Raw genomic sequence first — 19141 nt, 5'->3', positions numbered from 1 at the left:
CCGGGCCAGGGCGGTCGGCACCGAGTCCCGGCGTGCGCGCGGCTGCTGCAGGCCCGGCCCGGCGGCCCCTCGCCCCGCAGCCCCGGTCCGCCCCCCGCGCACCGCCCCGGGCCGCCAGCGCGGCGCGGAGAGGTCACCGCGGTGGCATTCCTCCCCGCGCGCTGTTTACGTGACTTAATGTACTTCATACGCCGCGGGTAAGTTAGGGCCGCGATAAGCGGGCGACCAGAGAAGGGTCGCTGTAAAAGCCCCACGCTGGGCGCCTCCTAGCCCTCCCCTCATCCATTAACCTTTTTACTTTCTTCTTCCCTCTCTCTTTTAAAGCTTGTTATCTAGGCCACCCATGACCGACGAAAGATCTTCCCTCCCGGCTTCTCCCAAGGCCGCTTTAACCCAAATAAATTTGGCTATTAAGGGCCAAGATGCCTGACAAAAGATCGAAAGGTGTCTATCCGTGATCGCTTAAAGAAGCGGAGGAAAAGCTTGTGGCTCTCTGATCCCGATAAAGACATTCCACCCGGCGCCGGCCTCCCTTCCCGCGGCCTGGCTGCGCCCTGACACCCTGAGATCGCGGCCTCACTGGCGCACACCTCCACGGGCCCGGCGGGACCTGTGTCCGCTGCACCGGGAATGTGGAGGTCCCCAGGCTGCCTGGGTCCCGGGGTCCGTGGAACTCCAGGCCGGACGGAGCTGGGCTCCCAAAACAGACACCCTGCACTTGCCAGAAAAACTAAACCGAGCTCACTGGGGCCTGAATTACCGTCCCGTTTTGATTATTTTCTGATGTTGAATAATTCTACCTTCCCACCCCCCACTCCCTGGGGTTTTGCCGAGGGGCGATGTTATTCCAGATCTCTGGTTGTCTGGAGCAGCCCTTCTTTGGAACCCCGGTCAGAACCGATGGGTGGAACTGGACAGCTGAATTAGACTGAGGCCAATGCGGCGGGTGTGGACTCGCTAATGAAGAGCGTGCAGGTGGGAGGCAGAGGTCCAATCCCTCGGTCGTCCCCAGGTTGGGTTTGGTTATGAAATGCGGTGTTTATTATCATTATTAATTACTATTGGCATAACTACACAAAGCCTAGGGCTGCCAGCTGGGCCGAGGCCCTGCCCCTGGGGTGATCCTTTTCACTAAAGCGAGGCAGGACTATCCACTTTGCTGATCCAGGACTGAAGAGGGGGCTTGGGGAGTCAGGTGCCACGTTTTGGAGGTCTCCGCACTGAGTCGTTTCTTCTTCCCTTAAGTAGATGTAGCATTCCCCCGGACTGTAGTCTCACCTAAGCCTTTTCTGCCACTTTGCAACATGGTAGTTAAGAACCTTCAGGGGTGGCAGGTTAGAGAGACAGCGCTGGCTTCCCTGCAACGGGGATTCATTCCTCTTAGATCTTCTGCTGTCCCCTTCTGTTCTATGGTGAAGCTGGAGACAGGACTCTGAATTCCAAAAGCAATCTAACATCTTCGGTTTCTGTCTGTCACCTCATGCTGGGTCCCGGAAGTTAAAGATGACTCCCTTTTCTCATTGCCTTCCTCCAAATAAGGTGAACTCCAAAGCCATCCACCTCATCTAATCCTTCCCCCTCATCCAGCCACCCCTCCGGGGTGGGGGGTGGGGGGGGATAGGAAAAACCAGAGCATCAGAAGGAAAGGGATCATTTCTGCTCCCCCAAAGGTGAAAGAGACAGAAATTTCCAACACACTAGACATGAAAGACCTGAATTTTGCTGGTATCACTAGATGTGCAGATAATGCCAATTCTAGGGTCAGAGTCCAGATGCCACTGCCCCAGAGCTGTCTCAGCTCAGAGACCTTTCTGTTTCTCTTTTCTTGGTTGGGGGGAGGGGGTAATGTTGCTAAGAGGGAGCAGAAAAGGAGGTGATAAGCTTTTGGAGATTTGCTAAGTAACTAATGCTCCTCCTTAAGTCAATTAAAGGGGAGAGAAATGCCCCCAAAATAAAAAATTACTGCATTTGCCACCCAGAACTATGACCTCTGCATTCAGTTATGTTGCAAATATGCAGAGAATCAGGACCGAGAGTTGTCTACCCATATGCAGCCCTCCAGTTTCCTGCGCTTGCCCAACAACACTACTGAGTATATATACTGCACAAAGAGAACTAGAAGAGTTAGCTCCTAGTTTTGAAGTGTTTACAGTCTAGAAGTTTGGGACTTCTGTGGAGCCGGCTAGGCAAAGTACCACAGACAGTTTCAAAGATGGAGGGAGGTGTTTGAGCCTTTCCCTAGAAGGGTTTACCCAGGCTCATATTGTCTTCTAGGCTTCACGGCGAGTTTGTAAAGAACTGAGTCACTCTGGCTCACAGACTAAGAGAATTGCCTGGGTTGGAATCTTGATTCTGCCACTTTCTAACTGTGTGACCAGGACAAATTGCCTAACCTCTCTGTGCCTCAGTTTTCTCATCTGTAACATGAGGATGATAAAAGTAACTCCCTGACAGGATTGTTTAAGGGGATTAAAAGATTTCTTTTCTTTTTTTTAATTTTTTTTAATGTTTATTTTTGACACAGAGAGAGAGACAGGGCATGAGTGGGGGGAGGGGCAGAGAGAGAGGGAGACACAGAATCTGAAACAGGCTCCAGGCTCTGAGCTGTCAGCACAGAGCCCGACGCGGGGCTCGAACTCACAGACCGCGAGATCATGACCTGACCCGAAGTCGGACGCTCAACCGACTGAGCCACCCAGGTGCCCCAAAGATTTCTTAAATGGAAAGTGCTAAGAGTACCTGGCACATAGTAAGCACTATGTTAAGTGTGAACTATTATTACCAATATCTATATTGTAATAGACTCACATATACCACACCGAATTTCAATTTCTTGTGTGACCCAGCTGTTCCCTGGAGCGAATTAATTTCCAAGAAAGAACTTCTTTCAGCACCCATTCAACTTTGAGTCTTGCCATTCATTAGAGGCCTCAGGCTTTTTCTAGGTACCAGCACTGAGGATTTTATTTATTGCATTATGGTAGGAAAGTGTAGGCTGAGACAAACATAGTTCTTTACTTGCTTTTGGTTCCTTTGAAGAAGAAACGTTCCTTGTTGTTCTCCCTTGCAAATCCCAGCAGCAGACTCCAGCTCTTCTCCAGGATGAAGATAGTAATCTTGAGGCTCATCCCTTGAGAAAAGTATCCTGGTCGGCAACAGCACACCCCCACTCTCCCCCCTTCTTTCTGGCAGCAGATAGGAGTGAGTTAACAGATGGGGCCATGAAGGAGGGGAACCTGTGGACTGGCATTAGATAAAAGGGTTGGGGGGACTAATTAAATTGACCTGGTTATCTGACTAGGTCACCTCACACTTTTCACCTTTAAGTTTGGTATCACTATTTATGCAGGAGACTTATTTACAGTCATATTTTGTTAAGGAATAGAATATTAAAGATCACTCATAAGCTATGGAACACATTATTGATAGAGGAAAATCTAGGCCATTTCAGACATTTTTCAACTAATTTTCTTTCTGTTGTTGTTGGGGTTTTTCCCCCATATAGCACCCCATCTTCTAAAACAAGATCTAAACTTCAATAATGAAAACTTAAAGAGAGAATCCATGGGACAAAACAAAGAGCACCGTTCTCTAGATAAAGTGACAGAGAAAGAGATTTGTTTTTCAGAAGGCACAGTCTGGAGGGAACATAAAAGTCTCCTCCTGCCTGCAGGTTTTCAGTGGCATTTGTGCCCAGAGCCTGTTTTTCTCTTGTCTCTGACAGTCCTGATCTTCTCTACATTTGATTTACCGAGTGCTGTCATTTCTCTGCTCTTTACTTTCACAATCACACATTCAAACCTGATAAAGTTCAAGACCCTGAATACTTGCAGCTTTCCCAGATTTACAGTCCTCCTGCCCCCCACCCCGGCCAGCAGCCCTGAAGCTGATTGAATCCTCATGGACAGAAGCCTTGGGGGATCAGCAGAGAGCCAGCCAGTCCAAGAGGGCTGGGTCCATGGAGTCGATAGCCCCCATGCCAGCTCCGTTAGCCAAAGCAAACTTTGGTGGCTTCCTTCCTGGAGAAAATGATGGTCAACATTCTCTCATGTTAGTTTCAACTTCCGGTTTGTAACCTGCCCACTGGCAGGTACAGGAACTGTAACTTGCAAAATTTTAAATTGGTGAGAATTGGATGCAAAATCATGGTGAGCTTGCATCAGTGCCTGATTTGCCTGGAACTACTAAACAGCTTTGTGATCAAGGGCAAGCCACTTAACCTCTCAGTGCCTCAGTTGCTCCATCCATAAAATGGTAGAAATATTACTTTCCACAAACATTAATCACAAACTAATGACTTGAGCCCTCCTCCCTGCGTGTAGCTCTGTCAGGGCCCCAGGAAAGACTGCTAGCATATGTCTGATCTGGCTCTTTGGATTCTGTCAGGTTAAATACAAACCTACAAGTTAATCTAAATACTATACCAATGGGCTAAACAAAAGGAATGATTCATCTCCAAAGACTGAACAGTTAACTCAGGCTCAAGTTTGCAAACCACTGAAATGCCTGGATGGAAGATGCTATCTAAATAACCTATTCTTTGTCTATAAGTGTATAATAAGTAACTTTAAATCACAGGATACTGATGAAAAGCAACTACTGATGATGAATATTCTTATTTCCCATATGGTTACTGTATGGGGACTTCACATTTACTAAATAATTATTTGTACATGATTTAATATTTTTAAATGTCTTGAACTCTCAGAAGTTTCTGAGTAAGGTAAACATTTTAGGCAGCAGTGGTTTAAGCAGGTCTTTAAAAAAAAATCACTGTTTCAAATCCATGAACGATTTTTTTTTTCCTTTTAAAATTCATATTCTAAAGAAAGCTAAACTGTCATACTATTTAAAGGGAAAATTGTGCTCACCTGTTAAGGAAGGAAGCAGAATTGTTCCTTACCTTCTTCAGAAGTTCCCCACCCCCCACCCCAATCTGTCAGGAGACATCCATTAGAATATATTACAGTGTTGTTTTTTCTGGACCATAATAATATTCACCTCTACAGAGGTGAATAAAAATAGCAACTTGACTTAATGGATATCAAATAACTTTCTGGATACTCCTAAACCAGATTACTGCTCTGTTTATAATACCACAAATTAAAGGCACGCAATTATCCAACAAAAACAGTGTGAATATTACACCATTTTTAAAGGCTGACTACCACAGAGCTGGTGCCCAGCCGACTCCAGCCAAAAACCACAGTGTGGATCCACAAATAAAGCTGTCAACCTTTGCATTTCAAAGGCATCTTTCTGTAAAGAGCTTGGCCTGTTCTGAGCAGCAGTGAAAAAGCCTTGGTGAATAGGAAAGAGCCTACCCAGTGGCTGAGCTGGTGGGCAGCACAGAATATATCCTCACTTTAGCACTGTGGCCAGACTAAGCACACACGTGGAGGTTGAGAGTGTGGAGCTCTGGGTTCAGATCCCAGCTCTGCAGCTTGCTCTCTGGTTGTGTGTCCTCAAGTAAGTTTTTAAATATCTCTACCTTGCATTTTTCTTATCTGTAAAAAGGGGGTGGTAGTAACAGTAGCCATCCCCAAAGAATTGTGAGTTGGCTAAGTAAGTTGATTTTTATAAAGAAGAGTGCCTGGCTCAACATGCAGATTTGAACTGTTTGATAAATAAGTAAAAACACAAATTTCTACTTAAGGCCAGCTCTTAAGGGGAAAGGAGATGAGGGGGAAGAGAGGAGGTATTAAGTGCTCAAAAAATTAGGTAGGAAGGCAATCAAAGGCATAAAGAAAACTAAAGATATGGGAATATCCAACGTTTCCTTCTGCAGATTATTTAAGATCATAAACTCACCCTTTCTGTATGTATAGCACCTTCCAATATGCTGTCTGCACAATGACAGATATGCCAACAATTTGATCTATGAATGGAGTCATAGGCTTTTGCCCAGCATGGCATGTTTACATCAGAGGCAAAAGTGAAAGTTGCAGAGGCAATGAACCTCTTCCAGGGTACAAATGTTTGAATGTCTAACAAATGAAAAAGGTTCTTCTTTCTGGCAGTGTCAATAACCTTTCTCACTTGAGAAAGCACTGCATGATGGCTACAACTTGGCCTGGGGTTTCCGCACCTGTTCTGTCCTCATGAGCTCCCCAGGTTGTGCCCACAGTCACAACTGACGTGATTCTAGTGACTGTAAAATCCATCCCCAAACCAGCAAAGAATGCCACAATATGCCTCAAACACAGTGGCCCTCTTCTTCGTCCACCCACCCCCCTGCACCCCCCAAGATTATGGCTGCCCCGTTTCTGCGTAGGCACTTTGTGGTCATTGTGACATATAGTAAATCACCGGTAGCTTGTCTTTACTGCATTCCTGTATTCCTCTAATCTGTGAGACCTGAGGGGCACAGATCATGCCTCATTCATTTTTATCTCCCCATTAACACATACAGTGTCTAGCACAAGGCACTCACTAAAAGCTTGTTGAATAAACTGTTGAGTGTGATAATATTGAAAATTTCAGATACAACGCTCCAAATTCAAAGCATAAAGTCCAGCATTATCATCACCACATCATTTCTCATTAAAAACAATGATATCTCACTCACTCACTCGCTACTTATTTATTTATTTATTTATTTATTTAGAGAGAGCGAGTGAGAGAGAGAAAGAGAGCATGAGCAGGGGAGGGACAGAGAGAGAGAGGAAGAGAGAGAATCCCAAGCAGGCTCTGCCCTGTCAGCACAGAGCCCCACATGGGTCTCGATCCCATGAGCTTTGAGATTGTGACCTGAGCCAAAATCCAGAGTCAGATGCTTAGCCGACTGAGCCACCCAGGCATCCCAAAACAATGATCTCTTTATATGACTTCCTAAAATTCAATTTTTTTTCTACTCCTAAATAGAATCCTCAACCAGAATGTTTGAACAGCTACTTTCGCAGGGGATTTTATATTGGCTATAGCTGATTATCAAGTGATATGTACATGAGTCATTTTCTGATCCAATAATCCTAATACAAATAAAATGTGACTACAGCTTGTGAGTTTGTGGAAATTTTCTACTCCTTAAAGAAGCTATCTTGGAACTATCATTGCAGCTGAGGCTTTGTCTTAGTTTTTATGGACTATTTCACAGTATTCTACTACCTTCCAACTTTAGAGTACTTTCCACATTTTTCTTCCTAATTCAACCACTTAGAATATTATATTGCCTGTGTTCAGAATTCTATATTAGCCAATAATTTATTAAGCCAATTGGAAAGAGCACTTTTTTTATTTTTTATAATTTATTTATTTACATCCAAGTTAGTTAACATATAGTGCAATAATGATTCCAGTGATTCATCCCCTGTTTAACACCCAGTGCTCATCCCAACAAATGTCTTCCTTAATGCCCCTTGCGCATTTAGTCCATCCCCCCACCTACAACCCTCCAGCAATCCTCAGTTTGTTCTCTGTATTTAAGAGTCTCTTGTGTTTTGTCCCCCTTCTTGTTTTTATATTATTTTTGCTTCCCTTCCCTTATGTTCATCTGTTTTGTATCTTGAATTTCACATATGATTGAAGTCATATGATATTTATCTTTCTCTGACTGACTAATTTCGCTTAGCATAATACCCTCTGGTTCCATCCACATAGTTGCAATTGGTAAGATTTCATTCTTTTTGATTGCCAAGTAATACTCCATCATATGTATGTATGTGTGTGTGCGTGTGTGCGTGTGTGTGTGTGTGTGTATGTGTGTGTGTATATATATATATATATATATATATATATATATATATATATATATACCACATCTTCTTTATCCATTCATCCATTGATGGACATTTGGGCTGGAAAGAGCACTTTAAAAGAATTAATGGCACAGGGCACATGGGTGGCTCAGTCAGTTAAGCATGTAACTCTTGATCTTGACTCAGGTCAAGATCGCAGGGTCGTGGGATCCAACCCCAAGTGGAGCTCTGCAGTGACAGCATAGAGCCTACTTGGGATTCTCTCTCCCTCTCTCTCTGCCTCTCCCCTGCTCATGCATTCTCTCTCTCCCTCTCTCTCTCTCTCTCTCTCTCTCCCTCAAAATAAATAAATAAACTTAAACAAAGAATTAATGGCTGGGGCATCTGGGTAGTTCAGTCAATTAAGTTTCTGACTTTGGCTCACAGTTTGTGAGTTGGAGCCCCATGTTGGGGAACCTGGAGCCTGCTTCAGAGTCTGTGTCTCCCTCTCTCTCTGCCCCTCCTCCACTCTCTCCCTCTCTCTCTCTCAAAAATAAACATTAAAAAATTAAAAAAAAAAAGAATTAATGGCTAATTGTTCAAATCAGGAAGAATTCGTTAAACATTAATGTGACATCTCCATTACCATGAATGTGAAGCAGAAATGCAACTTCCTTTTTCAAGTCTGGCCACACGCTCCTCTTTTGTTTCCATTGTGCCAATATTAAAGAACAGATTTCAGGGACATCTGGGTAGCTCAGTCAGTTAATCGTCCAACTTCAGCTCAGGTCATGATCTCATGGTTCATGAGTTTAAGCCCCACGTCGGGCTCTGTGCTGACAGCTTAGAGCCTGGAGCCTGCTTCAGATTCTGTGTCTCCCTCTCTCTCTGCCCCTCCCCTGCTTGTGCTCTGTCTCTCTCTCTCTCTCTCTCTTTCAAAAATAAATAAACATTGAAAAACTAAAAAAAAAAATAAAGAACAGATTTCAGTCTCAAGAGCAATGCCTTTTGCCATCAGTTATAACATAAAAGAACAGATTTATGACTGGCACACACTAAGCTTTTGCTTAGAAATGCGAGCCTGTTTGGATCTCTCAAGTTTCCATAAAGCTGACAAATCAAAAAATGAGTTTGCTGTGGGAAATAAGGTATTCTGTGCATAAATATTTAAAGGCAAGATGTGAGCAATATCCTAGAATTTCAAAAATGGTTAAAATAATGATGGCAAATCTTCAACTGCTGTGAAAACAAACAAGATACAGCTTGCTGACCGGGAAATGCACAATCTTCAAGTGCCATACTATTCAAGAATGCTGCCCTATTACAAGGTTTCACTTTTACTCACCTAAAATGAACTGGTAACAAAGAATCATAGAATGATAAAGCTAGAAGATACCTTAAACTTCCTCTGATGTGACATCCTGGTGAGAAACCTGAGATCCAGAGGGTCCCCAAAAGTTCATTTGTAAGTTGCTTATTTGGAAGTTGGAGCAGATATTCCCATAGAAATAACATGATAAGTAATGGTTAGAACCCAAATCTGTCCTTCCCCCTCTTTTTATACAGTACTGTGTATACCTGAACAGTATTACCTTCTAGTGTTGTTCACTGCATGTGTTTTGAATCTACATTGTAGGTTAATATGAGCAATATGGTTCAGTTAGTAGAGTGTGCAACTCTTGACCTCAGGGATGTAAGTTCAAGATCCACATTGGATGTAGAGATTACTTAAAAATAAAATCTTAAAAAAAAAAAGAAGAAGAAGAAGAAGGAAGACACAGCCCCTAGACATGAACCTTAATATGCTTAGGTACAAGATACCTCCACCCCTCTGTGAAGAGCTAGAATGTTTTTGGTTCCAAGACACAGACATCTTCTCTAAATGCATTGAACAGTGAGGATACTCATATGTTCGTGTAACTGGAAGTTCAGAGTGGGGCAAGCTTCAGAGTCATTTTAACCCAGGAGCTCCTGCTCCATTTTTCCGCCACTTCCTTGTATGTGCTTGCCCCCTTTGTTGACTTCATCTTTAGGTCATTCTTGTCTGATGGCAAAAGGACTGCAATGGTTCCTGTACTTCCTGGAACAAGGAGAGAGAGAGAGAGCACCCCAGTCATAGGATCTCAAGCAGGAATCCTGAGATTCACCTTGACGGGACCTGTAAGTCAGATACCCTCACCTAAACCACTGCCCTTAGCTTGGAAGTGGAATGGGCTGATTGGAGTAAGCCAAGATCATCTTGCCTCAAAGTGCGTGGGTGATGGTGTCAACTAAAATGAAAATGTGGGGGGCGCCTGGGGGGCTCAGTCGGTTAAGCGTCCGACTTCAGCTCAGGTCACGATCTCACGGTCCGTGAGTTCGAGCCCCACGTCAGGCTCTGGGCCGATGGCTCAGAGCCTGGAGCCTGCTTCTGATTCTGTGTCTCCCTCTCTCTCTGCCCCTCCCCCATTCATGCTCTGTCTCTCTCTGTCTCAAAAATAAATAAACGTTAAAAAAAATTTTTTTTTAATAAAAATAAAAATAAAATGAAAATGTGGGTCCACTGAGATAGGGAAAGAGGAGAAATGGGCAGAATACCAACAATATCCACTAAACCATTTTTCCCTTTGCCCCCAGCCCCAGCCACCCAAGGAAGGTATTATGGAGCTAAGAAAGCTAGATGAACAGGGGCAGGCATACACATGTGGGGATCAGAGGATGGAAATGGACGTTTTTACTTCTGCTCACTTCACCCTAAAGTACAATCTACTTCCATCCTTTAGGATCCCCGAACCACACTCTTTTCCAAATCCCGGCTACTTAAACCTTCACTCCAGCTTAGAACCTTTGGATCAACCACCACCACTAGAAAGGAAAATGTCAATAGAAAAACGTATCTTTTCTTGCATCATTTAAAAGTGGTCACACGTCTTTCACCTTCCATTCCCATTCCACTTCCTTGTTGAAGGGAAACATAAGGGCCCCAGAAATATGACTTATTCTTTGTCTCCTGACAAAATAGCTTTGGCATCCATTGACTTCCCAGCATGCTTTGGGACAAAACTATATTGGCTTTTAGTTCACCTTTGATGGTCTGTCTTTAGTCAATCATGCACTAAGATTACAAGGTTAACCATGAGAGACTGTCTAAAGAAATGTACAAAGAAAGGGGGGTCAACACTGCTTTCCCAACTACCTTCATATTAATAAAAGCACATTACCCCAACTCTCTACAGAGTATCCTCTTTTTGACTAATGGCGGTTACAGTGTTTATTCATGAGCCATCGAGCTGTAAAATGTAATAAATAGGCTCGTGATGGAAAAAGAAGCTGGAATGGGATTCATGGCAATCAGTGAAAACACAAAATAAAATAAAGGGTCAATCACTCAGGCTTCTCAGTAAAATTGTCCCACATAAAGATTGATTGCAGTCTCACTCCCACTGTATTCTAAAAATCCCACTTTCTAAAATGGTGGTTTCCCACCACACAACTGGCTCAGAGCCCAGAGCTCAATCTCTAGAGCTTTCCACAGAGTTCCAAGTATTGCAGCCTTTGCTTGACTGGACACCTGGAAATAGAATTGTCCTACCAAGGGTTAAATTTTAAATAGTTAAGCTCTTCTTTTGCAATAATAATACTTTACATGTTTGTAATGGCTCACAGTCATTTTGAATGCTGACTTAATAAAGAGATGTGTATGTCCGATATTTAGGAACTGAAGGATACCTTTAGGAAAGGAGCCAAGTTTCCAGTCTGACACCTGATCTACCAGTCTTGGAGGTGGAATCAGCAGATGCAGAAAAAAACAAGGGCCAGAATAGAATTTTTGTTTATGATAATGGCAAATTGTTTTTGGAAATTTTTGTTATATATTATTCTTGAAAATGAAGTTTTTGTTTCAGAGTGAAGCAAATCTGTTCCTCAGAAACAAATGCTAATATTTTTTCATTTTTATTTGTTTTTTAAATGTTTATTTATTTATTTAGAGAGAGAGAGAGAGAGAGAGCATGTGTGTATGTGTGCAGGTGTGCAAGCAAGAAAGGGACAGAGAGAGAGAGAGAGAGAGAGAGAGAGAATCCCAAGGAGGCTCCATTCGCACTGTCCACGAAGAACCCGACTTGGGGCTTAAACCTGCAAATTGTGAGATCATGACCTGAGCTGAAATCAAGGTAGGACACTTAACAGACTGAGCCACCCAGGCACCCCTAATTTTTTTTATTTTAAATTTTTATTTATTTATTGAATGTTAATTGTTTTTTAAAGTACTCTCTCCTTTTGACTAGTTTCCAGCCCAGATATTTTTTTCCTTTTCACTAGCATGATTTTATCTTTTGTAAAATAATTTGGGGGCATGAATAAAGTGACCACAACCAACATAATAATATTAGTTGTTTTGTGTTATTAATCACTCTGGTTGGGGTACTATTGCTCTTTGCTGTATCCCAAAACCTTTTTTTTTTTTTTTTTTTTTTAAGGGCTAATACTCTCTCTTCACTTTACACTGAGGTTTCCAGGCGTGTTTTCCAAATTATCCACTCCCTTGTGATTTACCCTACCCTTCACAGGGGCCCAGAATTGAGTCTGCAGGAAAAGGCTAGCTCATTCTCATGACATGGAAGGCCGTTCAAAAGGAAAGGAGTAGTTTCGAAACCCTTGTTTCTCAACTGTCAGCATTGAAAATCTATGGAGCAAGTGGACTTAAACGGATATAATCTTTTCAGAAAGTAACTTGATAATCAGCTTTACTAGTTGGAGAACTTATTGTGTAACATCATAATGGTGGCAAATTGTACAGAATTTATATGACCCACAACAAGGAAATTATTAAATATAGCATATCCACACAATGGATCATTCTATTGCCATTAAAAAACATGTTTTTGAAGAATATTTAATAAATGGAAAAATGCTCATCTTTATGGTGTAATCATCTTTATGGCTGGCAAGATAAGGAAGGGCCTTTATTTCCTCTGTGTGTGTGTGTGTGTGTGTGTGTGTGTGTTTTTCTATTTTACAAGTTTCTATAATGAGCATGTATTATTTTTTTGAAATAAGAAAAAAAAAATCCCAGGAATTCAGGAAGGCCCAGGCTGGGCCCTCACCCTGGATGTGAATGAAGTCTGGCTGTCAGTGGGTCAGTAGATCAGTCAGCAAATATTTATCCAGTGCTTACTTTGTGCCAGGGACAAGGACAAACACCGGGGACACAAATGACTTAAAAATAAAACAAAACAACACTTACCAGAAGGGGTACCTGCTCTGAGGCACTGAGTTCACAGTGAGTTTTGATTGTGTGAACAAATGCAGATGCTTGCTGTCCCATCGGTAAATGCTAATTACTGGTGCCCTAAAGAAAAGAAACTAGTTTAACAGACATATTAGTAACTTTTTAAAATCCAAGATACCGATCATCAGAAAGTCCACCTAATCTAAAATTTCTTTCTCCTACATGCTATTTTTAGGAAAGAAGATAAATAACAAGGAAATAAGATAACGTAGATATAAATTTTTTAATTAGCTTATTTCCTACCTCATGTTTTAATTGCACCATGCAATGAGAGTTGCTGTTCATACTAACATACGATACTGTCCGATTTTAAAGAATACTCTCCCTTCGGGGCACCTGGCTGGCTCTTGATCTCAGGGTTGTATGTTCGAGTCCCACGTTGAATATAGAGATTACTTAAAAAATAAAAAATTAAAAAATTAAAAAAAAAAAAGAATACCTTCCCTTCATCTTTGTGCTTGGATTCTTTGAAGAATGGTATTTAAAGGGTAATGTTCAGTTAACCAGAACCTCTTAACCATTCTGGTTAAATGGAAGATTCCATATTTAGAATTTAACGAGGAATCATGAGGAATTCAGCTTGAGATGAAAACAGTCAATGAAATTTACATCTGTAAGAAGCTTATGTTTAAATATTATTATTATTATTTGCAAATAATAGAGTAGATTATAATGGTGAACAGTACAAAAAAAGCCAAGAGTGATAGTCTGATTGATAATAATTTTGTTCAAAACTACATCTTCTCTTGAAGACATATCATGTTATCCATATACAAATAGAAGTAATATACTTTTTAGACCATCCCTGATAGGAAGTAAAAAACCTCTAGGAACTGGAAACTAGTTCCAATTGTGCCGCTATCTGATCCAGGCAATGTATCTACCTCCTTGGGGTTCATTTTTCTCATCTGTAGAATTGAAGTGGCAATTGCTACTTCTTTATTATTTTACAGTAATGATTTAAGAGTAACTAATATATGAAAGGGCACCTGGGTGGCTCAGTTGGTTAAGCGTCCTACTTTTGCTTTTGGCTCAGGTCATGATCTCATGGCTCTTGGGATCGAGCCCCTCGTCAGGCTCTGTGCTGACAGCATGGAGCCTGCTTGGGATTCTCTCTCTCTCTCTCTCTCTCTCTCTCTCAAAATACATAAATAAATAAAGGGTAATGTATGAAAAAGTGGGTGTGTTTCCTTGGCAGAATGAGCTATAACTAGCCGAGGACGATTCAGAAAATCAGGAGCCAGTGCAGATACATGAGGGTGCTCTGTCATCTCCAAGCCTTTGGCAGCCCCCTTGTGTCTTGATAACAGGAACAACACAGGCTGAGCACTAGATAAATATTCTCTTCTTTTGCTCTAATGGAAGGATGACCTAGGGCTATATGGGTTACAGAAATCTATGAAATCTGTCCAAGGAAATTACAACTAATAACAATAGAATGAATAACAAAAATAGTAAAATCATCACTTGGAAAACAGTAATAATTGGTTCAGAGAAGTATCATCAACAAAAGCTAAAATTTGTCAGTGAAAGTATAATGAGAAACAAATCCCCACAATACTAAGAGAAAAATAGTAACTTTACAGTAACAGAATCTGACACCACCTTCACCAGGTGATTAAAGTTAACATTACTTGTAATGGGACAGATGTACATCATGTGCTTCCCACAGAGATGTTCTGAGAAGGACCCAACATCGATATGGTGCTATGAAAAGTCCATGAGGAGATGAGATACAGGACAACTCCGCTGAGGGTCATTCTAGAAAATGATTGGCCAGTACTTTTCAAAAGTATCAAGGTGTGAAAGGCAAAGAAATATTGAGGAAGTTTTCTAGATTAATAAAGACTAAGGAGACACAAGGGTTAATGCAGCCTGTGATCCCTCATTGGATGTGGAACCAGAAAAAGGACACAGTGGAACAATTGGTGCGATCTGAATCAGGTCTATAGACTTGATAAGAGTATTGTATCCATGGTACTTTTCCAGTTCTGATCATTGTACTATAGTTAGGTAAAATGTTATCTTTGAGGGAATCTGGATGAAAGGTATATAGAAATTCTTGGTACTAACTTTCTATTTTTTAATTTTGGGGGATGCATTTAGAAAAAACACTGTCCAGGATAGGCAACTGGATAGAAATTTCTTAAAATTATTTTTGTGAAGTGATACTCAGGAAATAAACAAATCTGACTTACTTAATGTAACATGTCAGGGTATCTCAAAAGACCCCTTCTTAAAAGGAATTAAAGATGGAGAAGATCATTTGAGAAGTGGTTTTCATTTCCCTTTGCCAAACAAAGAATCATAGAATCTCATTGCTGGAAGGAACCGCAAAGGGAATATTGATAAAGAAGAAACCAGCCACAACCTTAACATCCAACAACAGGGAATCATTTATTATGCTTCACGCACTCCATGGACTGAAGCAACAATTTAAAGTTATCTTTGTGAGAAATCATGTAGCAAAATAGAAACATGCTTATACCATAATTGTATTCCTTTAAAAATCAGGATGTGGGGTACCTAGGTAGCTCAGTCAGTTAAGCATCAGACTTTTGATTTCAGCTCAGGTCATGATGTCAGGGAAAAAAAAAAAAAATCAGGATGCAAAATATATGTACACTCTCTATAGCCAACTACCTAAAATATGCATACATGAAGAAAGACAAAGGAAATGCATGGTGAATTCAGTTAAGATGGTAGAATTGTGGGGGTGCCTAGCTGGCTTAGTCAGTAGAGCATGGGACTCTCGATCTTGGGTCATGAGTTCGAGTTCCACACTGGATGTAGAGATTACTTTTTTTTTTTTTAAAGTGGAATTGTGGGGAGATGTTTTTCCTTTTTCTATTTTACAAATTTCCTATGAAATTTTAAATTGCAAATGTTTTTATAGAGAAAAAGTGAAAGTTCTCTTCGTTTTGAGCAAAAATTTATCCTTCTATATAATAAATCCTAAATCTGCTTTCACACAACTGCCTTGCATACACCCCCTCCTCAGCCATAGATACTAGAGACCTCACACACAATGATGTGGCCCAGCCCCTGGGCCACTGTGCCCGAGTGCAACCAGCCTTTCTGGGCTCTTACCACTTTGTATTTGATGTAAGATCTTTCATGTTTGGGAGATAAGTTTTGGGAAAGCCCATGTGAGCAGTCTTAACTTCATAACATTTGCCCAAAACTCATTAGACATTGTCTCTGTTCACCTTTTTCATTTTCATTCCTCCCCTGGGACTGAAGCTTCACTCCTTTGCTGGTTGTCACCCTTACATACTGTCTGGTTCTCACCAGTCCCACCCCGACTCCCAACTCTTGGGGGCTGAACTCTATTTCCAGGGGATGAGTTTGCCCAGGCTGCTGTAACAAAGCACAACAGACCAAGTGGCTTAAATAACAGAAATGTATTATCTCATAGTTGTGGAGGCCAGAAGTCCAAAATTAAGATGTCAGCAAGATTGGTTCCTCCTGAGGGCTGACAGGGAAGTCTCTGTTCCAGGCCTTTCCCCTTGGATCTTTTTTGCATGTCTCTTCACATTGTCTCTTCTTTATGTGTCTCTATGTCCAAGCTTCCCTCTTCTTAAAAGGACTAGTCACTGGATTAGGGCCCACCCTTATCTTAACTTGATTATATCTGCAAAGACATTATTTCCAAATAAGGTCACATTCTGAGGTACTGGAGTTAGGACTTCCACACTGGAATTTGTGGCAGGGGAGACACGATTCAACCTATAACACTCACATCCCGAGCTACTGATAGAGTATGGCTTCGCATGCAATTAGATCACCTGAGAGCATCAACATGCCTCTGGCCTGACACTTGCTAGAGACTTCCACTGTTGAATTTTTTATCAGATCCCTTTGAACAGACTCATGATCCTTTGGCTACAGGGGGTTATTAACCTGGCTAGAGGGCTATCCCCATGGGTGAGTCGAGTGTATCTGCCCATCATAAAGAATCTATTTGCCTTATCATACAAGTTTCATTATTACATTTGTCAATGGAAAAAAAAGGAAGTACTGTTTGATTCTCGATAGTCCTATTGTGCATATTTAAATAGTTATGGATGGTACTATTGTACATTTTTAAATAATTATAAAAACATTTTAATTTTTTTGTCACCACCCATTTATACAACAATTATTTTTTCTTGATAGAGATTATTGAGCATTTTAAGAGGTCATTTAAAAAAAAGTTTTTGTCAGAAACCACATGTGGCTGTTTCAAGCATAAAAATGGATATGAAAATCTTATGTTCATGAGATCAGGGTCAGATTTTTCATTAAAAATTGTGGAAGAATTTTGTTGAGATATTTTATACAAATGTGCAATTTAGGGGTGCCTGCATGGCTCAGTTGGTTAACCATCCAACCCTTGATTTTGGCTCAGGTCATGATCTCACAGTTCATGGGACTGAGTCCCACATTGGACTCTGCACTAATAGCATGAAGTCTGCTTGGGATTCTTTGTCTCTCCTGCTCTCTCTGCCCCTCCCCTGCCCTCTCTCTCTCTTTCTCAAAATAAGTAAACATTAACAAAAATAAATCAAACATGTATAAAATGAAAAAAAAAAAAAAAAGACAAATGATGGGGCACCCGGATGGCTCAGTTGGTGAAGTGACTTTGGCTCAGGTCATGTTCTCACAGTTTGTGGGTTCGAGCCCCGTGTCCGGCTCCGTGCTGACAGCTCGGGGCCTGGGGCCTGCTTCAGATTCTGTGTCTCCCTCTCTCTCTGCCCCTCCCCCACTGGTGCTCTCTCTCACAAAAATAAATAAACATTTAAAAAAAAAGACAAATGTGAAATTTAATTTTTCCTCATTACCTTCTGGCCAAATGGTATATAGTAATGTTCTGATTCTCTCCTCCTAAATGTTCATCTTTATGCTCTTCACTGGGCTTCTACTTAGTTCCCCTATAACACACATGAATCGCCTTCCCCACTTCATAGACGTGCTTCCTTTGAAGAGGGCACAGGTTTGATTTCCTCACTATGTGTAAGTCTTAAGTCTCATCCACAAGGTTTCAATGAGAACTTTATGTTTACACCTGATGTTATAACAGTTACTTTGCTTGTTACCTATGCCTTGTGTATTTGTACACAGACATCTAAAGCACCAACTATTGTTTCTGGCCTCCTTCCCAACTGTTTCCTCACGTGAATCATGAAACACCTCCCACTCCCTTATTCTTTCCGTACTATGCCTATTACTCTTCAAAGTAACGGGATTCACAGGTTCACCTGGGTGCTTTCCTCCCTTCCCTTATTTATTCTCTTTTTAAGCTCCATCGGTAAATTATTATTTATCCAGTAAACACCTGGGCCCATTATTATTTCCCAATTTTGTGAGATGCCCTCCATCCCAAATCAGAAGTCCATAATTTTTATAACATAACTACCTAGAATTAAGATCTATAAATCCAAATATAGTAAAACAAAACCATCTTCATGACCCCGCCACTCATGTCTCAGACCTTCTTGCTTTCAAACTCATAAATGGCAGTAAGATACAAAGGAAATGATGGACTGGGCTCCCAAGTCACTCATTTCCACAGGGGGCAGAGTGATCATTTTTCAAAATCCTGGGTATTATCTTCAAAAGCAGCCAATCTCCCTCACTCACTTCAGCCAATCCCAATATCCTGTCTGGATCTGCCCCATTTCTATGCCTACTGCATTGCCTTAATTGAAGCTCTCATTATATTCTGTTTGAAACATCGCAGTGATCTCTTTTACAGGTTAGTCTCCACACTGCCATCAGAATTATTGCCGGATGCTTCTCAAAAACTGTCCGTGGCTCTCATTACTACACAGTGAAATTTATTGCCTTTGACAATATGGCCCCAGGCCTCATCCTACTTTTTGTGCCAATAATCTTGTACAAAAAGAGAAACTTGCAGTTCTCTGAATGTATCATATATGTCCATGCTTTGGGGCCTTTTCCCATTCTCTAATTACCTAGCTATTATGCCATCTTTCAAAGCTGATTCAGAGACCCTTCTCTGGTCTGCCTGCTTCTCTGTACTTAGCCAAGGTTAATCATCCTTCCTCTAGCTCCTCTTTGAGCTCTCCCACTATATCTCTGTTGCCTGGCAGACAAAGATTGCATCAATATTTTTTTTTCCATCTCCACCAGCACTTGACCCAGAGCCTGGCATATAAGAACTTGATTATTAAATTTCCAAGAATCTGTGAGC

The sequence above is a fragment of the Panthera tigris genome, chromosome D3, assembly GCF_018350195.1.
Source record: "Panthera tigris isolate Pti1 chromosome D3, P.tigris_Pti1_mat1.1, whole genome shotgun sequence".
Taxonomy (NCBI): domain Eukaryota; kingdom Metazoa; phylum Chordata; class Mammalia; order Carnivora; family Felidae; genus Panthera; species Panthera tigris.
Note: the sequence above shows the minus strand (reverse complement) of the source record.